Consider the following 22,116-nt stretch of genomic DNA (forward strand, 5'->3'; position numbering starts at 1 on the left):
TATATATATATATATATATATATATATATATATATATATTTCTTGAATTGGGTTAACTGCACTGAGGGTTATAAAACCATATAAAAAATCAATAATGTTATTTGTTTTTAATGTATAGTATTGAATTTTTTGGAAAGTGAAATTACGTTGAATGTCTTGAATTTTCAACTGGTTTGACACTGAATTAACAGTTAATTGACGTGTGTTGAAATTTGTTTTTTTGTTATTCTATTATTAAACTGCGGTCATTAAACCTTGAAAATTGACAGGTGAAGGACATACTGACCCGAAATGTTCTGAACATTAAATATCTGTTAACTATTAACCACTTTTTGAGTTTGTTTAGTGTACCTTGTTATACCGGGAACCATGTATATTTTTCTGCACAGTTGTTCCAAATTGTGGGTTTTTACCAAAAGTGGATAAAACACCAAATATTTATGTATAATTTTAATTTAGCTGAAACGCTTGAAAGATAAAATTCACTCAACTGAGAGGCCAATGTTTTCTGTGTTCTTTTGTTCGATATTTAAAGTATAACGTTTTTTCATCACAATTATGAAATACAAGCACATATATTTTTCGGTTAAATGAGCTGCAAAAAACAAGATGTAACGTGTCGGCATAATTGCGTGAATGAGGTCTATTTCAAAATTGGTCTAAAAATTCATAAACCTGAAAGTGTGGTTTGGCATAAAAATTATAGAAGAATGATGTGATTTTAATGAGTGTGGGCATTTTTTTACTTTGTGATAGCTGAGGTTTTGATTAAGTTACAAAGTTGCCGTATAAAAATGCTTGTTTCTCACGAGTTCTATAATTTTATTTATGGGACACTTAGAGGTTTGTGAACTTAATAAACCGTATTTCCACGTGAACGTTACAAAATATTTAATTTTCCTTGTTTTTTGTGTTTGCAATTTGTTTTTCATTGAAAATACTATTTGGCTGTAACCTTCCATGATCTTTCAGTCAGTTTCCTAATTTTATCTTTTATCTCATTCAGATGTTGACAGTGAGCATTTGGTGTTTCTGTATAATGTGTGTGAATTTATGTTGTTATTTTATCTCTTAAATATAATAAATTTGTTGCTCCTATGAATTTTTACTTTATTTCTGCGTTTTTTTTCTTCTTATTCTTAGTTTGCTGTATTTAATGTATCTTCCAATACCTTGTTATACTGGGAACCATGTTATTTATTTGTCTTTGGAGTTTTATAAATTAAGCCTATTTGGAATTCTTGATCTCAAGGCTATAGAGGTATGGCCCGGTATATTCCTTGACATGGTTGTAATTGCATGACGCGAGTTACCATATTTATTTCGCTGGCTTACCAGGCCCGGCATGGCCAGGTGGCTAGGGAACTCGACTCGCAATCTGAGGGTCGCGAGTTCGAATCCCCGTCACACCAAACATGCTCGCTCTTTCAGCCATAGGGGCGTTATAACGTGACGATCAATCCCACTATTCGTTGGTAAAAGAGTAACCCAAGAGTTGGCGGTGGGTGGTGATGACTAGCTGCTTTCCCTTCAGTTTGTCACAAGATAATTAAAAATTGAGAATTTAAAATTTACAAATAGGGATTGCAAAAAAGTAAGCAAACAAGGCTAGAAATCTTCTGCTGATAATTTTCTCAAGCTACAAATCCCTATTATGCCTCCACTATAAAATTATTGCAAGTGATATCTACTGTAGTGTGGGATCGCACAGGAACTTTGCAAAAACTGAGAAAGTGGTTTTAAACTTAATTCGACATCCTTAATTTTGTTTTCTTAACCCGCATGTTAGTTGTAAACTATAGTTCATGCGTTTTCAAGCACATTAATCGGAAACTGCCACGTGAAAAGTTCCCGATTTTGCTGTTTCATTTCGTTACTCGAGTCGCTGTTGTTCATCGTTACTCGAGTTTGCTGTCTATGCTTGGATTTCCGCGATTACATTTCAGCAAGTATTTAATAGTGGGCGCTTACCATATTAGATTTTCCTACTGAGACGACGGTGGTGCTTATTTCTGCTGTTCCTTATGCTTCGCTGAAATCGTGAGTGTATATTCAATATTTATTACCATTGCATATAGCCATTGCTAATTTTAAGTACTGTAAACATGGATTCAAGATAGGGGTTTCTAGCTTGAAAAAAGTAATATAGATACCATTTCTAGCCCTTACTATTTTTAGAATCCTTATTTGTAGGCTTGAAAATATAATCTTTGCATTTTGATTCAACTTGTTTATGTACTTTTTTGATTGTCTGTATTCACCGTTTTTAAATTTAAAAAATGTACTAATCTTGTAAAAGTGCTAGTGAAGATACACCACACAAGAGCAAAAGGATCATTAATAAGCTTCTGGTGAACAGTGTATGGTTTTTCATGGGTGTCACTGACAGCATTTGCTGATTTACCATAATCAGTAAGGTGGAAGTAGGCTTCGTCTGCTCAGTGGATATTTCTTGCCCCGTTTCATCGACTTTACCAAAACTCACTTTGCAAAGTCAAGTGAGCAAAAGGGAAAAGCTTTTGGCCTCAGTGTTTTTTACAGTTTTCCACATTGTAGTTTGTGACAAATATGTAATCGAATATCATTTCCTCCAATTGCTGTTTAGCTTGTTTTTGGATATGTTGAGGAATAACCGCTTTTGTTTGAACAGATATAGATAGTTCGCTTCTGTTTCGACAGATATAGATGGATGCCATCAAATGAGAAGCGTCTTTTGCAGATTCTGTTGCTTTAAGTTGTCAGGTTAGTTTCATATCGCCTATAAGGCACTTGGAGGTAGTGGGAGACCATTTTGTTTTTGGGTTGACCTTTTAGTCAAAGTTAAACAGTTGACCAACACGAAAACACATTTTATTCAAATCACCAATCTCGTGTTATTGAAAGAGGGAGAAAGAAGGGAAATAAATGCAACTTTTCGAGAAAAGCGGTTAACTGTGTACTCTATATGATATAGTTTTCAAACACTCTGTACCCTGTTCAAATTCTTTTCGAATAAAACTTATAATTCTCAATGTGCTTTTTGTTGAAATTTTGTTCCAGAACAGCACAAGTAGTTTTTTAAGATGTAATAATTTAAATATAGAACTATTTATAATCATCGTGTGCTAAAAGCGGAAGTTTAAGAAAAATCGTTTTGATATACGTTTAATATTAAATATGATGTCCTATACATGTTATGCTAGATTACCCAAAATAGTCGTGGAAAGTTTGACTTAGAATATCAAAAGAACTGAAACAATACAAGTTGAATATAAATATGGTGTATTAGACAAATTGAAAATGAGAATCAATCTTTGCATTATACGTGGTGGAGAATGAAATATGGTTCGAGGAACAAATTAACATCTTTTACGTAATTGTTTACGTCATTAATGCTGCACATGCGAGATTGAAGATGTCCGGGCGCTACCTATTGGTAGAGATGTGTGAAAAGCCATTGCTTTGAAACAGTATATTTACCTGTAAGTGAATGTTTTGTTCGTCTACCTCCGCGGGTAATCATGTGTAGAACCACGTAGTTGTTTCCATGGTTATCACGTACAGTATAAGAATACGAAAGAAAAAAAAAGGGAAAGGGATATAAGATTGTACACAGCCAATCACAGTGAATTATATAATTGTTAAGATGAAATGAAACACACACACACACACACACACCCTTAATCAAGCAAATAGCATATCAGTAAAATGTGTTAACCAACTTAAAGGGGTGAAAACAAGACTAAAGTCGATAAACATGGTTTGCTTGTATTCTCCAAGTTCCTTTTACTGATGTGTCTAAAACACACACACATACATATTTATGTATGTATGTATCTGTGTGTATGTGTTTTCATTTTGGGTGTTAATATGCCACAGTCAAAAGGTATTTCTGTAGAAAATATTTAGTAAAAATGGAAGGTGTTCGTGTTTTAATTATTTATATACAATAAAAACTCGGGAAAACAAATTCAGTCTGAATGTCTTGTTAATATATATATATATATATATATTCCTATTTTTCACTTCATTTATTGTATTTCTATTGTGTTAAGTGTCATCTACCGTTATGTCATCACATGGTCAATATATTTCAGAAATATAGCATGCAAACAAAGTTCTTCAGAGCTTTTGTTTTTTAAATAAACTTCATGTAGCTCGTATTGTGTGTAGTTACTGTACTTAGTACATGCATGAAAAACATTTTCTTAGTATTTTAAGCAATCTTTCTCGTGTTTCTGAGAATCTATATTTTTTATATAAGTGCACGCGAGTATTATCATATTATGGATGATTGGTCGAAAATAGCAGCCTCTAAAATAACAAGAAATCTAATAAGGTGGAGTATTTTATATGCAATCGTATGAGAAAAAGAATCGCGGTCTTTTGTTAGCTAATCGGGATATACCAAACAATTGATCATGAAATTCAATAAGGAGTAAACATTTCTGTATAATGAAATCCAGCAGTTTGTTTATAGTTTTCTGGTTGTAAAAACACAGTTTCGGGAAATTTTATGCAGAAAATGAATTGAACGTGAATATCAAAGAAAAACAAATACACAAGTGCACAAATAAAACTATTTATCCACAAGAATAGTACTGACGGTAACACAGCCATTGTAGCATAATGTAGGGTGAAACCAGTTAAATAGATAATGCACCAGACTTCCAAATAAAAGTCCCAGGATCGAATCTTAACCACAATCAACACAGAAATAGTCCTTCTCATGACTTTTCTTAAGATGGCAGCAGATTAGTAGCTGAAACTAGGATAAAAACCAGTTAATTAGTTTGTAGTTCTAAAAGAAAAGAAAAAAAATGCTACTAATTAATACTTAGATACACGTTTAGACTATTAACCATGAAAACATAAAAATAGTGTTTACGTACGTAAATTACTGACTGAGTTCTTATTTCGCAACAGTCTTGTGCTGTTAGTTCATACTGGAAACTGGGGTAGTAGAGGATTTCCAAATACGTCAGCGCAGACAAATGCAACAGGAATAATGTCAATATTGAATTTTCAGTCGGACAAATTGGTCCTTAAATAACCGTCTTCAACGGCTATTCCAAATGACATGTCCAAGGAAGAGAATTCCACAACGCATACCAACTTGTACCAGTATTTGTGTCACCCTTTGAGATGAGTAGGTACAGACACGGGACCAAAGTGGTACAGACTTCTTTGAGACTGCTGTTGCCGTAACCAAAAAGATTTGTACATGTTTTCGACGTTTCGAGATCCGTAATTACGTGCTGAACATGTATGTTCGTTGTTGCTACCGTTATTTTAAACCAGTTATGGAAGTGTGAAATTAACAGTTATTGTGGCAATCCCCTTATTTTTTTAATGTTGACTGAAACAGTTCTCGCATTTGTTTTTGTATATGTGCGCGAGTGTATGTATGGTATATATGTGTGTGTGTGTGGTATGCTATTTTCAGTAATACAAAAACAAGACTGGGAACAATGGCCTGTTTGAAACATCATGGAGTTTAGTTTCCTAGTTCAAAACTTTTCCTGAGGATTGTTACTGACAGTATGGTTGCCACCAGCCAGTATTTTATGTCTTTGCAAGTAGTTGTATTCTGGTATTTCACTACAGTGTTGCACTGCTGTATGGTATTGACATTATTAGAAATCTTTGTGTGTAATTCGCGGCCATTCTTCCTGATATTAATTCCCCACACCATGTACAAGTAATTTAGTAAATGCTTGAAGTGCTTTGTTTAGCAACAACACAATTATTATTATTATCATTTTCTGACAGGCAGTGTTGGAGGAGAAAGATTTTGATGTTAAATGTTGTTTCAGTGTGTTACTTTACACAATCTGTATTGGCAGACATAGCAAATTTTAACAACTGTTTAAAACAAGTTGTGCATTGCAACTGCGATACTCTAATCAGCATCATTTTGTCAAAAAACATGTTCGGTAATATTTCTGCCTTTTTCTTTTCATTCTTTGTCGATAAACTTCTCTAACTTCTAATTAAAACTAGGTTCAGACTGAAATTTATTTGTTGGAGCGTAACTTGGATCCATCTCATGTAAGTCAAGAATTTTTCTGCCGTTATTGATATAAGTCAAAAGTGGTTTAGATCTGTGTTAAACACGCTAAGTGGTGAATCAGGGACGCAATATTTATAAAGTAACTATTGAAGTAAGAGTAATTCCACTTCAATAGGTAGTCATGAAAGTGGTTGTAGATCACGTATACCTTCTTAAGGATTTTTAGAGACTTTTTACTGATTCTATTCCTTTTTTTAAAATCTTTTTGTATTCTGTTTTACTTGTTACTTCATTCGCACACGGTTAAAGGAGAATTAACATTTTTACATTACAGGTAAATTTAAAACATAGAGTTATTGTTACATTGTTATTGGTACGTTGATATGTGTAACTGTTCTCCGAGTTTGACATGTGTTTAAACTAATATATTTTTATTATTTTATTTTGTTTGCGTGTGTATTAATGGAATAAGCTTGTATTAATATTTGTATTTTTCAACCTGAAGAGCTTGTGCACACCTGAGCTAAACGGTCAGGTCAGAGTTCGTTAGGGTTCAGCCGTCCCTAATTTTGAGCTGTTAACCGGTGGGAGGTAGCCATAAAGACTTGAACCGAATAACGAGATTGACTGTTACTCGTGTAACGCACCCACAACTGAAAGCGCGCAGCACGAACCGTTGATTCTTTGTAAACAATACAGTAAAATGCGATACATTGAACAAAGTAATTTCTTTTCTCTGGAGTTAGTAAATGTTGGACCGGTTCAAGCGACATTCGTTTGAAATATGAGACTTTGTTTTAGTATCTTCATTATTAAAGGAATATACCTCCAATCCTACAAATTGAATTCTATGTTTATAATAGGAACTCCTAAGTTTTATATATTCATGACTTGTAGACAAAGATTTACTTTTGCAGATATAATGAATGAAGTTTCTTAGAATGCGATTTAATTAACGCCGAATACACACAGACGGCCTAGGAACACACTTTTTATATCGAGTACACACAGACGGCCAATGATCATGCTCTTCACACCGTATGCACACAGACGGCGTAAGAACACACTTTTTATATCGAATACACACAGACGGCCTATTATCATGCTATTCACACCGTATGCACACAGACGGCGTAAGAACACACTTTTTATATCGAATACACACAGACGGCCTATGATCATGCTATTCACACCGTATGCACACAGACGGCCTAGGAACACACTTTTTATATCGAATACACACAGACTGCCTAGGATCATGCTATTCACACCGTATGCACACAGACGGCCTAGGGGCACACCTTTTTTTATATCGAATACACATAGACGGCCTAGGAACACACTTTTTATATCGAATACACAAAGACGGCCTAGGATCATGCTCTTCACACCGTATGCATACAGACGGCCTAGGAACACGCTTTTCACGTTTTGGAAATTATACCATTGCTGCGTGTCGATAAATAATAAATGAGCCAAATGATTAAACAGCACAAGTCATGATCACTATTATTTATTACGTTACTGGATATATGGGTGATTATGTTTAACGCTAATTAAAGTGAGACTTCGAAATTTTTTTCTGATCCTATACACCAAATAGCTCTGAAAACAGGTAGTTAGTTGGTTAGGTATTAAGTTCGGTCGTTTCGTGCATGTACTCTCCAGGGAGACGGATTAAGTACTGTTTAAGAAAGTAACTACCCCATGTCTACGATAAGAGATTCATTTTTGTCAGTTACGTTGGAAACAGTTTTTACAAGTTCCAAGCTCATTAATATGAATATCGACTCTCTCTTTTTTTTTTAACTCTTGTGATCTTCATCTAAGCTTGTATTATATTTATTGATCTTGTGACCTGGACTGTTTGTTGAAACAGCTTTTATATATTTGAGTTTGAGTTACATCCCTAGAAAACACAGGTAATATCTTGAAATTTATATGACAAACAACAACAACAAAACATTCAAATAGTCGAATTGTTTTCAGTTAACATCAGTTTCACAAGTTCTTCATTCACGTGTATTATTATTGAAAAAAATTAATTAATCGCTTTTCATCTGACGTTGTGTTTAAGCTGCAGGATAAAGTCTATACATGCAGTGTGTAACGACGATCGTGTTCTTTCTAGGCTAATACAATATTGTTAGTCAAATATGGTTATTATTTTTTTTTTACTTTCCTGAGGCTAATGTCTGTTTTTTTCTTTCTTAACTTTGTTTAATGCAAAAATATTTTTTTTTTGTCACGTAATTTTTACGATTATGTACTGACAAGGCATGTTTTATCCGTTACATCGCATGACTTCTGATTGACGGATTTGGATAACAAAAAATTATAACTATTTAATGCGAGAGACAGCTGTCGTTGAGGTGGGGTGTTAAGAGTGGACCGTTAGTATCGAGATCGTATGGTTAAAAGCCTAATTGGTATGCAAAACTTTGTACATGTATTGTCACGTGTCTATAGGAGAATTAAGAAAATCACCCAAGTCAGTTCCCTAACGGAAGAAACAATTTTGTTGGATAGAAGCGGTTTAGCGCATTTCTTTCAAATTTCACTAAATATGTTCACATTACTCAATATTTCAAAATGAATTAGCAAATATTATGATTGACAAAATAATCCAAAAGGCAATGCCATAATCACTTGGTTACATAGTATTACTCCTTAAAAACGATGTTCAGCGGTAAGTTTTCCGACACAACGCTAGAATCCGGGATTCGATTCTCCGTGGTGGACAAAGCAGATAGCTAATGTGGCCTTACTCTAAAAATAAACAAACAACAATAATGTTTAATGGATATAAGTTATTGCTTTGTAAAGTAATTTTAAGGAGCTTTGTGAAATACGAGATTACTGTAACTGTACTACTGATTGATAATTCAGCAAGAGAAGTTGGTACACAGGAGTAATTGTCCAATCGCAGAGGCTCATACAAATTATATTGAAACGTAATTGAATACAACATAATTTTTTTCTTGTCATTGTTTATTGAATTTTGCGGTTATCAGCGTTTGCCCATCGTAATTTTGAAGTGATAGATTATGGAAGACCACTCGTCATCAACAACACTCACCGCCAATTCGTGGGCTACTCTAATTAAATAATGGGATTTGATAATCGCTCTTATAACACACCCACTGTCCGGAAGTGTGAAGTGCGAGTTTTGTTGTTTGTCTTGTTTTTTTTCTGCGATGAAAGGGCGCGTGCGACCCATGCATTTCGGCACGCTAACCAATGGACCTTTGCTTAAGTAAATATAGACTTTAAATCTGTCCTTATTTTGTTATCGACCTTTAGCCTATGTGTCGCATACGGTGCTGCTCAGATTTAAAATATCGAAGGAGAAAAGCAAAAACGAAAAACAGTTTCAAATCTTTGTATTTTATTTTTGCTTTTAATCAGCACATAGAAACCAATTACCAAAAATGTTCTTGAATTGTATTTAAAGTAATTTGGCATTCAAAATTTTCCTTATTCTGTGCCAGTGGTAATTGAAGGCAGTACAGGGTTAAATATTATTCAAAAAAGAAATCTCGGATTTGTTCCGTACACCCAATCGAGGCTTCTTCGAAAATGCTTTAATTTTTCTCCGCATCTGACCGGTTGACAACAGCGCGCCCTAGCGATACGGCTTCAGCGACTAAAGCCCAAAAGTGAATAGATAATTTTTTTTTCTATATATATTCCCACCCCCACCCCAGTCTGCTTTTCTATCATCTTTTTTCATTCTTAGTTTTCATCCCATTATTTTCCCTCTTCCATTTTAGCTCTTAATATCAAGTTTATTCCAGTACCTTTTGATTGTTGTTCTGAAGAATAGAACAATACAGCCTCAATTGCTTTATTTTTTGGAATATAGAGACTACATTTTGAGATATGCATAAGTATAACGAAGGACTTGCGATTCCTACAGTCACGGAACGGTTCAATTCATAGCGTACGCTTGGATTCTCCAGCCAAAAAAAAAGTCACTTTTCTTCTGAAATATCACAATGATTCTCCACCAGGAAGACTCGCTTTGAAATTCTGCATTAAACTTACTACAATTTGAGAAGTTTTATTAAACAAAGTTAATATTAAATGTACAAAATTAATGTACATTATTAAATAGTAAAGAAGTACCATTAAGGAAGCAATTTAGAAAAAAATATTATAAAATAAGGTCCTATTATTTTTTTTAACTTTAGCCAGGCTCTATTTTATAACATTTTTCATCTTGGTACTATATAAAGCTGTTATTGGCTTATTTCCTAAAAAAAGAAAAAAAAATGGACACGCGCACTAAATAAACTTGTAATGAAACTTTGTTATGAACTTCTTCCCTTTATGATGTTGAGAAATTCTGAGAAATTTCGATGAAACTTCTCTTAAACTGTAGGAGGAGTTTTGCGGACAGCCGGACATTAACCTCTTATATAGATAGGTAGATGCATTGAAACTAAACTTCGCTTACCATATCAATAGGCTATTGGATATCCTTAAGTATCTTATATATTTTTTTTATAAATAAACGTTTCTTGTACTAAACCCGTAGGCAATTGTTCAGTAGGTTAATTTGTAACCTTTATCAAAAAATAAACTATCTTTCCTATTGAATAAACTCGATACTTAATTCATTAAAACTGAGTATGAGGTCGTGAAATGTTTTGTTTTCATACACTTTTATAACTGTGCGTGCGATCGCGAATGTGCGCGTATATGTCTACAGAGATTGTGAATGTACTGGAGGAAATATGTTGATCGATATCCATATTGTAACTCCAACAATTCTATAATATATATTTATTTTCCCTATAAGATACTAGCTGGAGTACCTGTCCCCTGGATGGAAGTTACGTAAATTCATTATTAATGAAAGGTTATCTTAGGACATAAAGCTGCTTCCCTTATATATAAGACGCACATAAAAAACGCAAAAAACAGAACTGAATTTTTTTTTGTATCTCTCCATGGACCCAACAAATCTTCATGCCAAATTTGGTGAAGATCCATCGACAGGGGGCGAAGTAGTGGTAAATGTTAAAAACGCCCATACAAATCGCAACGTACAAAACTGAAAATTTGTATGTACCCCCCACATGGACCTAATGAACCTCCATACCAATTTTGATGAGATCCATCCACACCCTGCGAAGTAGTTACATGGACAGACAACAGACAGTGCTATTATATTTATATAGATTAGCTGCAGTACCCGTCCTTTAGACGGAAGTTATGTAAATTCATGATTAATGAAAGGTTATCTTAGGACATGAAAAGGTAATTCACTTATATGTAATTGTAAAACAACAAAAAACAAAACACACGCAAAAATGCCCATGAGAAGTGTAAAACACAAAATGTGAAATTGCAAGTTTTCATATATCTCCACATGGATCCATTGAACCTAATTTGTTGAAGATCCATCTACTTGGGGGCGAGGTAGTGGTAAAAACGTAAAAACGCCCATAAGAACCGCAAAGCTGAAAATTTGTATGTATCTGCGCTTGGACCAAATGAACCCCCCATACAAATTTTGGTGAAGATGCATCCACACTCTGCGAAATAGTTACATGGACATATAAAAGACAGCACTATTATATTTATATAGATTCTACGGTGGTTTATAAAGGTGTAAGACGTAATGTTTACAACACAATATGTGTTTCGAACAAGTGTCACATAATATTAAATTATTAGCTGAAACAAGAGAGAATCCTCAACAGTCGCGGCACTTGAAAATCTTATTAGCAGGATTAGAGTAAATTAATATATGAGACCTTTTTTACCTTTTTATTTGCTATATTTTTGTACGCCAGCAATATCAAGCGAGGAGCGCGCGTATATTCGATTCGATTTCATTATTTATCAGGATCTCTACCAGTCTATCCTCAAATTGAAATTATTTCAAGAAGGATTAAAGTAAATTAATCTGAGATATTGGGCGTGGTCAAATACATCAATCGAAAGGGTTTGACCTCCTGAGTTCAAAATTGTAATTAGACCTCGAATTGATCAAGATATGACGGAGCTACGAGCTAAAAGTTTTTACTTGAAAAAAACCCAAAAACTCCGCTGTCCTATGAGCCTCTAAAAACAATTGAAAAAGAGAAAAGGGGAAATAACAGTCATTTGTTGATATATTTGTTTATTTTATCTTATTTGAAACCAACACCAAGCTCAGTGTTTTATATACTAATTTTGTAAAAAGCCTGAAGAAATATTACACTGAAATTTATCTGGGAAAAAAGTATTATTTCAACTTTGGTACGAGGGCCGTATATAAAAGCGCAATGTTTTTGACTTTTGCAGTATCCAACCTAAAATGTACGTCAGACGGTTTCTCTCAAAAAAATTAGATTTAAGTACCAAAATCCTCTTTCTATCTCAATTTGTTCTTGAAATTTGGCGTTTTCCAAAATCCACATTGGCTTGCAAAAAGTTAATTAATTACTTTTTGAGGAACGCTTAAACTTTGTACCAAATTTGATCAAATTCACCTTTTGTACACACACATACACACACCAGCGTGAAAACAATATCTTTGTTACGGGCGCGGGTGAAAATCAACAACCCATTAAGATGTTCAGTTAAAAACTATACGAATAATTTTGTAAACGCATATCGTAAGTACGTGCATTATAGTGCGAACTTTTTTTTCCTAAATTTTTGGGCTCAAATATGAAGTGTGCACTTTACGTGGGAACAATATTCTTCCAGTATTTTCCAGGTGAAAATTTCTGTCCGAATGTTACTTCAACACACATTCTGACGTAATCATCATTTGTCACTGTCGCATCACTCAACGAAAGTAAAAAAAAATAATAATAAAAGAACCATAACGTAGTGGATTAAACAAAAGTCTGAACTCTTGACATTTATTTGTAGGCTTCAAGTCATACTTGTATAACAGGTTAATTTTGTCAACCATAAGAATTGTTTTCGAATAATGATCAGTCAAAATATAATCAGGCAAAATTTCGATTTTCTGGGAGCTTTTTGCGCTGGGTCGTAAGATAATTTTACTGTCCTATGCTACAATGCATTCACAGTCACATTCAATCGTAGCCACTCTCCCATGCTTTATGTACAGGACATTGTTTAAAAACACAAGTTAGAGGTGATCATAAGTTCAGCCTTTGTTTGTTCGTTCGTTAAATAATACGGTTAATTAGTTGACAATGGTATTCACTCGCACGCGCAGTTACTAATCAACATAACAATACACATCTTGCTACACAATGGCCGATTAGTTGGTAGAATTGCTCTGCGCATTATACATAGTCATATTGATTTATTTTCCCTAGTATCTAAGGGCAAAAGTTTTGTGCCCACCGTGCGAGGGTATTTACGGTAATGTGAATTGAAAATAATAAAAAAAAATAAAACGAAAAATCAGATAGGTGCAAGCTAAATACGTTAAAAAAAAACGTTGTATATCCAGAAGCATTATATTTATGTTCTGCAGAATACGTATCAGTGTAAAGAAAAACTATATTTCAGCGATTAGAAGTTGTTTTGCCTGACAGCCGTTACATCCAGCACTAATAATATGCATCTTCATACTTCTGCCTTGAAATGGAGTGAACTCTATGCAGTTTGATTGTGTACAGCCTGTAATTTTATACACCTGAGAGCGCTAATACTGGCTGCCTATTTTTATGGTTCTTTTGAACAGGTCATTTGATTGGAGTTGATGTGTACGTGGTGAACAAAGAATATCCTCACGCGTAGGCGCGTTTAAAGTAATGATTGCTTATGTTTTTCTCATGTTTCACTTTACTGATGATATGGAAGACATAGACGTTTAAGTATGTTTTTGATAACCTAAACGCGCTCGCTCACAATTGATAGTTTGATCAGAACAGACGGTTGTCATGACAGCATGCTCTTGTTTCTTTTTGTTTTTTTATATTTTAAATGTTCAATTTAACCAGTTTTAAGTTTTGTATGTACAGGAGTAATTTTGCTCTATGACTGTCGAATTTTTATTTTATTCAATACAACGAAAGTCAAGAGTTCAGCTTAAGGTTTATACATTCTTCAATTTGATAAAAAAAAAAACTTATTCCGGAACATTATATATGTACAGGCTGCTTCCTGAACTTGCATTAATGTTCTCTTTACATCTACGAAAAATATTTATTAGTTCAGAAGTGTTTGAAAAGAATGTGCATGCTATCACTTTTGAGAACTGAGGAAGTCAAGAATATGCGTATTAATTTCACTCTCCACAAATTAGAACAGATGCACTGTTTTTGAAGCTACGTGTGCAAGATATATGAATTGGACTTTAGTACTGAACAAATTGTTTACGTGTGGGTAAAATATATATGGTCGTTTTACATTCAGTGTGAGAAATAAAAGAACCTTGAAGTCGAACAGACGTGTATGTATCTGTTGTCTACAAAATACCTTAACGTGCTGGGCTGCGTATAGAAGGTCCATCGTTCCCGTGCGATGCTGCTGAACACCAATCACTTGGAAGAGTGACAGTTAATCTTATTATTCGCTTCAAAGTCTGACAAGGTACTTGTGGCGACGGGTGCTTGGTTGCCTTCTTTTTGGTCAGTAGTGTAAAATTAGGGTCAGCTATACGTGAACCATAGGTGTCTTGGACATGGCCGTTTAACTCGCTTGTTGTGTAAGATGTTCAGGTTCAAAATTTTAAATATCGAATTTTTGTTCCTTGAATTGTCTAGTATTTGCATGATGATGCAAAATTTACCATAAATTTCTGGTTAAAAGGGATAGAAGCTGTATAAAATTTTGCCTAAAGCATAGTATATTTAATGGATATGATATAAATCATACATTTTTTATGTTATAAAGTTTCTAATCCGTTCTTGCCACTACAGAGTTGGTTTGTCTTAAAAATCAATTTATATTCATTGAAAGTTTCAATAAGAAAATTAAAGTCGTCGTAAGTTGCACAATAGGATATCTTCTGTGCCTGATGCAGGAATCAAACCCTGAATTTTAGCATTATAAGCCTTGAAGCTTACCGCTGAGCTACTCTCCAGCTTGCAGCTTACCAACAAGCAAAATCATATTGATACAATGTTAAATCAAAGCTGGTTAATTCTCTTTTGCAACTTTTAGTAAAATATAAAGTTAGTATATTTTAAGTAAGGTTAGGTATGCGAAGCCATGTTCTCTTAAACGTATTTCTTTCTTTTAAGTCATAAGTGCAAGTTCTATTTTTTGTCCGTTTTGATTTTAAATTATGCTAATGAGACTGGTACTTTATACATGTTTATATACCTAGAATACTTATGCATGAGTATATTGATGTAATTTTATTTCGGTTTCAGCTAACCGACTAGTTTCATTTGATCAAATTTTATTACATTTGATAAGCATGCCGGATTTGATTTTTGCTTAATGTGTAATGTTTAATTATGAATAATTTGTAAGTGACCAAAAGTGCACGATGACTTAATTTGTGAAATCCTAACATTTTAATTAAAGAATGTAAAAGAAAAAAGAAAGATCAACGAAGGAAAGCGATGTTAATTTTCAAAATATAAAATATAATATAATTATTTTTTATTACAGGTTTAGGTGAACATTATTAAACGACAAAGCATGTTAAACACAGCGATGTATTAACTTAGTACAATGCTAACGTAACATTTGCTTTCTCTGTTCATTGGGCCATCTGCTGTGTCCGCCGCGGGGAATCAAAACCCTCATTTTAGCTTTATAAGCTCGTAAACTTACCGCCGTCCCACCGGAGGACTGACTATTCACTGTATCTCTTAAACTGAGATATACATACAGAGTTGGGAGTTCATATCTTGTTGTGTATTGGAATATATTGTGGGAGATTATTAAAAGTTGATTTGTATTACTTTGGTCGTTTGCGTTTGTTAAGCTATTTGTCTCAAAGAAATTTGGTTTAATTTTCTATGTGCAAATGTGGAGTTGACTAATGTTTTGTAATTTTTGTTTCATTAAATAACGAAAATTACTTAAATATTAAAACGCGGTGTTATTTGTTTGCACACCCATCTGGAATTAATCTAGGTAAATCATAAAATAATTCGGTCACACGCATACACGTGTGATGTAATAACAGCCCAAATCCATCTTGGCACAGAGCCACTGATACCATTAGTTTCTGGAGTACATTATTTTCGATATTCACTTATTTCGCAAACAATATTGTCTCCAAATTTTTCAGGGTTCACGGTAAAGGAGTACGTGTTCTGACAGCATGTCATGCACGTCTGACAGATTCGCGGTTAGCTCGAGATCTGTAGATTGTGTGTGCCAGCAGAAAAGAAGGCAGAAATCTTTCTCATGCTCTTCAGAACAGTCACTTACAATACTAACACTGGAAAAGATGGTATTCTTGTCTTGAAATATCCTTTACTGTAGGGGGTAAAAATGTCACGTAAAAGGCTGCAGTTAGTATTCTAGGATGTTGAGATTTTCGCGAGATGTAATGCGACCATTCTGAGAGACCAAGGGATCCAGTCCGTGCTATGAAAATATATCCCACATGCACCAGTATTCCACCTTCAGCAGCTTGCACGATAGAAACAACACACGAAGGTTCGAATGCTTCATGGGGCTGTCGACAAACTTTGACTTTCCCGTCTGTACAGAACATTATGTATGGAAATGCATCGGGACACATTTTATTTGATTAATAATCCAATCTCATTGGTCTTTATATCACTGCAGGCGCACCTTTCTGTTCATAGCTGAGACTAGTGGTCCAATATTGATATCTTTAAATTTGTATATGGTTAAATACCTGTTTTTATTCACAATCATTGTATTTGTTGAAATGGATGGTCCTGGTTCAATATTGGTATCATCTTTCAATTTGCATATGTTTAAATACATGTTTTTATTCAAAATCATTGTATTTGTTGAAATGTGTGTTCCTGGTCCAAGATTGTTATCTTTCAATTTGTATATGGTTAAATAGCTGTTTTTTCTTACAACCATTGCTAACCATCGTCTGTTCCTCTTTTGGAACTGTTTCTTCCGTCCACAGTTCCCTTGCTTACAGATTTCTGCCATGTCGTACTGAGTCATGAGACGGTCACCTTTGATTTCCCAGTCATTTCCATTGTATATGACATCGAGGCCTTACAGATTTCTGCCATGTCGTATTGAGTCATGAGAGGGTCACCTTTGATTTCCATTGTCTTTGACATCGAAGCTGCTGTTAATCGAGGCCCATCAATAATACAGTTTTTCGAAGTTGAACACGCCCTTATCTCTTGCTATTCTTAATGAATATTGAGGCATATTACAATTTCCATACGTTTTTTATGCTGGTTGGGACACATTTCATTGCCTGTTTACTCGTCAACTAATGGGAGAGACCATAAAACAAATGGTGTTTAATTTTTTTGGCCAGGCACTGTGTGATGAAGAGAATTCCCCTTCCTCCAAAGCCTAACCTAAGATGTGGCTGCATATTATTAAACTCTGAAGACACTTTTTTTTTTCCTGTGGGTTTTGCTGTCTATAAGTATTCGATTGTAGCAAAGGTCCAACCATCGTTTTCTTTTGATAAATATTACATCTTTCCTGTGAAAATATTTGTATTAGCATGTATATGAATAATATATTATTCTGGTTGAAAATCAAATAATTTATTTAGAAATTTATTCAGTACATTTAAAAATTAAATGAGATATGAAACTTTGGCTCAAAGTCTTGTTTGTTTTCTTTAAGTTGACGATCTAGCTGTATTTTCGTAACTCTTTACGCTTTACTTAAAGTCAATAATTTTAGTCGGCCCAGGTCAGAAGATATAAAAACTATTAAACCTATTAGAAACAAAATAAAAAGCAATAAACAATTTCTAAAAAGATGGTAAACCAATTTTATTATCGCACAACCCCACCCACATCATTATATCTGTCTGTAACATCACGGTTTTAATTCTACTGCTGCATTCCAAAAAACTTGCGTCACTCACCGCATTTTGCTTATGATTGTTAATGCTATTAATGAAGCAAAGTGTTTTTACAGGATTACTTTCATAGATTTTTACTTGTGTATTCAGTGATATTAGCCTTTGTACCGATGTCGTGGGTTGATACTGAATATTAAGAAAAAATCCCGTCTCATTAAGTTTTTTTTTATTATAGATACAGCAGCACAGAGCTAGTAGTACCAGGATAAAGAAAAAATGAAGAGTAAAGTCTAAACTTGAAATGTTACTCTTAAAAAAGTTCTTCCTTTTCAATTTTTTGTGTGTAATTGTGGAGAAAAAACTGGCGTTAGCAGGAGCTGTCTATATATTATATAACATGTTAAGTTGTAACGTCAGAACAACTTTAAAAAATGGCATACAAACGAGAGTGCGCAGTGACATAAGTTTATATATATTATATAGCATACCGTGTATAGTAGTAATATATAGATAGACATTAGTCTAGTTCGTGCAGCACCGTATTTTAAGATTACAACTCCAATGGGCATAGATAGCAGATGGATTTCATGATTAATGGGTTAATCTACTAGAAAGCACAAAACTTTACGAAAATCACTTAAGTAACCTAAATATCCTTGTACTTAAAGAAAGTGAGCGTGCGGGCAATAATACACTTATATACCACACTCCTTTTTTTGTATTTAATTAAGGAAAATAATTTCATTCACGATATTAAAATTGTGCATACATCTGGCTTGGGGCACTTACACGATATCGTAAGCTTTTAGGCCAGTAGCACCAAGATAAAAGAGAAAAAAAAATCAAGCGTTAAGAGCATACGCTTGAAATATGTTCTTGTACAGTTGAGAAGAAAAATCTGGCGTTAGCTGAAGCCATCCATATATTTTGATTATATAGGATATTCGTAATATTGATTTTATCGTATGTTCAGAGTTCATTGTTTATAATAAATATATTTTATATCTTTTGAATCAACTGTAGCATTATGTCATGGTGAGGAGAAAGACCAAAATTCTAGCTACTATCTTAGAAAAATCGAATACTCTATATCTTGCACTTCAAAAGTTTGTTGAATTAAAAAAAATGTCATTACGCTCTCTCTTTCTTCCCCTACCCCTTTGACCCGGCATGGCCAAGTGGTTAGAGCACTTGACTCGTAATCTGAATCCCCGTCCCACCAAACATCCTCGCTTTTTCAGCCGTGGAGGCGTTATATTTTATGGTCAATCCCACTATTCTTTGGTAAAAGAGTATCCCAAGAGTTGGAGGTGGGTGGGGATGACTAGCTGCCTTTCCTATAGTCCTTCACTGCTAAACTAGGGACGATTAGCGCAGATAGCCATCGTGTAGCTTTGCGCAAAATTTAAAATAAACCCCTCACCCTTTTTAGTTCTAGAATTTATTTTTCTTTTTTTACATCCAAATCTTTAGTTATTAGCCGCTGCATAGCGGCTCATAAAATGGCTCCAAGTTTTTCAAGTACAAACATTTAGCTCATAGCTCCGTCATCTCTTGACCGATTTGAGGTTTAATTACGTTTTTGAACTCGGGAGCCCATACTCTTTTGATTGATGTATTTGACCACGCCCAAGGTCGCATTGATTAATTTACTCTATTCCTGCTTAAAATTATTTCAAGTTGAGGGTAGACTGGTAGAGATCCTGATGAGTAATAAAATCGAATCGGGTATAAGCGCGCTCCCCTCTTGGTATTGTTGACACACAAAAAATATAGCTAATAAAAAACAAAAAGGAATCGTAGCTTAATTTACTCTAATCCTGTCCAGAATAATTTTAAGTGCTGCGGCCATTAAGGATTCCCTCTCGTTTTTAGTAGATGTTATAGAATAATGTCCCGAAAATGTTCAGTGACCAGAAAGTCACTTGCTGACATAGGTGGACCATCTTAACAACCTATAAAATGATATTTTAGGAAGGAAATTCAACTTTACCAGTAGCTAGCTTAGTGCTTGCTTAACAACTGGATACAAGCAAGATCTCTGTAATATAATTTTCTGAAGCAATCTTTAATAAAGGGTCCTGGGGCCAGGAATGAGGGTTTTTGAGGACTGGTCTTAGCCAACGAACCTCCTGCTGGGCGTCATGCCTCAGAACATCGTAAGAGATGAGTGAATTAATAACAACTTATTAATTGGAAAACTGAAGATAATATTCATCCACATACACCAAATTTACATTGAAGTTTGTCAGCTCATTGAATCGCATCCTACAAGATGTGTATAAAACGTAAACTAATATAATCAAACATCTTGGGATTGGGTCATCAACAAACAACAATAAAAATAAGGAATGTTTAGAATGAAGCTTATCAGATTATTCGATTTCTTAAAATTCTGGCAGGCATTAGCCAGCAAAAGTACCCGTCCCCAGTGACTGGGAAAGTTTAAGTTAATTTATCAATTTAAATTATTTCATGGACTTTAAAAAGGTTAATTGTGTTGCACTCTTGGTTTCACTCAGAGCCAAAACTCTGAGCTACTTATACCTCCCACCGCGAAAAGTAAATGTTGAGCATTTCAGTCATGCTAAGAGCCACTCAACAATAGCATACGAAAATCTATATTTTTATTCTTTAAGTTACATCACGTTTTGGAATGAATGATTAATTCCTAACAGTTTAGTGTAGAATATTCTGCCTGGGAAATAAAATTTGCCACCAACATTATTCATGCTTGTTCTCCCGTCATTTCAAAAATGAATGTTGATCTTTGCCTGCATGCGCAGCTTTTCAAACACGAGACAGATGAACGCTCGGACAGACAACACGGATCGCTATAAATACATCAAAAGTTTTGAAAAATTACTTACATATACTGAGTCTATTGAGGACATATTTCTGTAAAACCGTATTAGTTCAACATTAGATGTGTTAGAGGAAATAGTTTTTAACGTTTCTGTTACTTTGTTATTTATCTTAAATATTTTTTAGTACACAGATGTAACTGGACTATAACATTTGAAGATTAAGTTATGACGAATGTTGAACTGTAACTGTAATACTGGTTAATTAAACACTATTTAAGACGCATCGCAACTGTCTAATTTCGCACAAACAATAGAATCCCATTTAGCGAATGGTATAAGATTTTGAGAAATAAAAAAATGAAGTAGAATAAAAATAACAATCTAATGTGTGTGAAAAACACTCAAGTCAACAGGTTTATTGGATATATGTTTCCGTACCTCATTGATACATTGTGCTCATGTGAAATTGTGTATGTGAGTAACTTGCCATCTATAGCATAGGTCCCTCTTTAATCCTGTTGAGAAAAGTGTTGAGGAAAAGAATAGGAATAATCCAAAGAGAGGACATAAATTGTGCTCCAATATTAGGCATTACTGAATTGATAAAGGGCGCAAGTTTGAAAGGAAAAATTATTGCAAAAATAATAGAAAATAAATGGGCATTATCAGCCACTTTTAAAATTCACGGTTATAGTAACACAAATCTAATTACATGAAAAATCAGATAAATAGTATAATATTTTCACAGGAGAAACAACGAAACATTTAGGAAATAGAACAAAGGCGATTCTGCACGGCTTTGAGAAATAATTGTTTTTGTTGTAATTATGAATAGAGATAAAGTAATACGTAATTTAATTCACATTGCTTATATTTGAAATAATAAAAAGTTACTGCAAAGACAACTGTGTATTTTTGCCGAAAAATCGGGATGGTGTATGTATATTGTTTATGAAATTCTAAAAAAATGGAAAAGCGAAAAATAGTAAAACCTTTATCGTTTTTTGGTGATAACGTTGATATAGGAAAAGTAAAAAAAACTAAGCTGTAGCTTCTATTTATTGAAGGTTGGAAAAGCACGTTTTTCTTTCTATGTAGCAATGTATGTCTATATATTATATAAATACACAAACACGCACGCACACACACACACACACACACACACACACACGTTTCTGATTAAACATGCAAACACGTTACTCTTCGTATAACATTAGTGTATGATTACTGAATTTCATGGAAGAGCATATCTCGTGACTTTTTTACTGTTATGGTACGAAACTCGTTCATCAGGTAGAAAACGAAGCTTCATAATAAATACTAGAAACATGGTAATAACACGGTACGAAACTATTGTAATAATCAAAACGCGCTTGATTATATACTACCATTTCCGGACGGCTTTATGTGTATATATATGCGTTTGTAGCTAGCTGTACGTTAGATCT

The 22,116-nt window shown here is 34.1% G+C and overlaps 1 protein-coding gene across 4 annotated transcripts in view; it reads left to right on the forward strand.

Annotated features, from left to right (window-relative positions):
- The window catches only part of LOC106465730 (glucocorticoid-induced transcript 1 protein-like), a 153,418-nt gene that overhangs the window by 48,094 nt on the left and 83,208 nt on the right, over window positions 1–22,116 (forward strand). The window contains exon 1 of one of the 4 annotated variants that reach the window (XM_022394116.1): window positions 14,445–14,506. The exons of the other annotated variants lie outside the window; for them this stretch is intronic. The gene's annotated coding sequence lies outside the window, so the exon portion shown is untranslated. Of the gene's footprint in view, window positions 1–14,444; window positions 14,507–22,116 lie in introns of those variants that run through there. 4 annotated transcript variants of the gene reach the window in all.

This window comes from Limulus polyphemus, unplaced genomic scaffold (genome assembly GCF_000517525.1).
Source record: "Limulus polyphemus unplaced genomic scaffold, Limulus_polyphemus-2.1.2 Scaffold70, whole genome shotgun sequence".
Taxonomy (NCBI): Eukaryota; Metazoa; Arthropoda; class Merostomata; order Xiphosura; family Limulidae; genus Limulus; species Limulus polyphemus.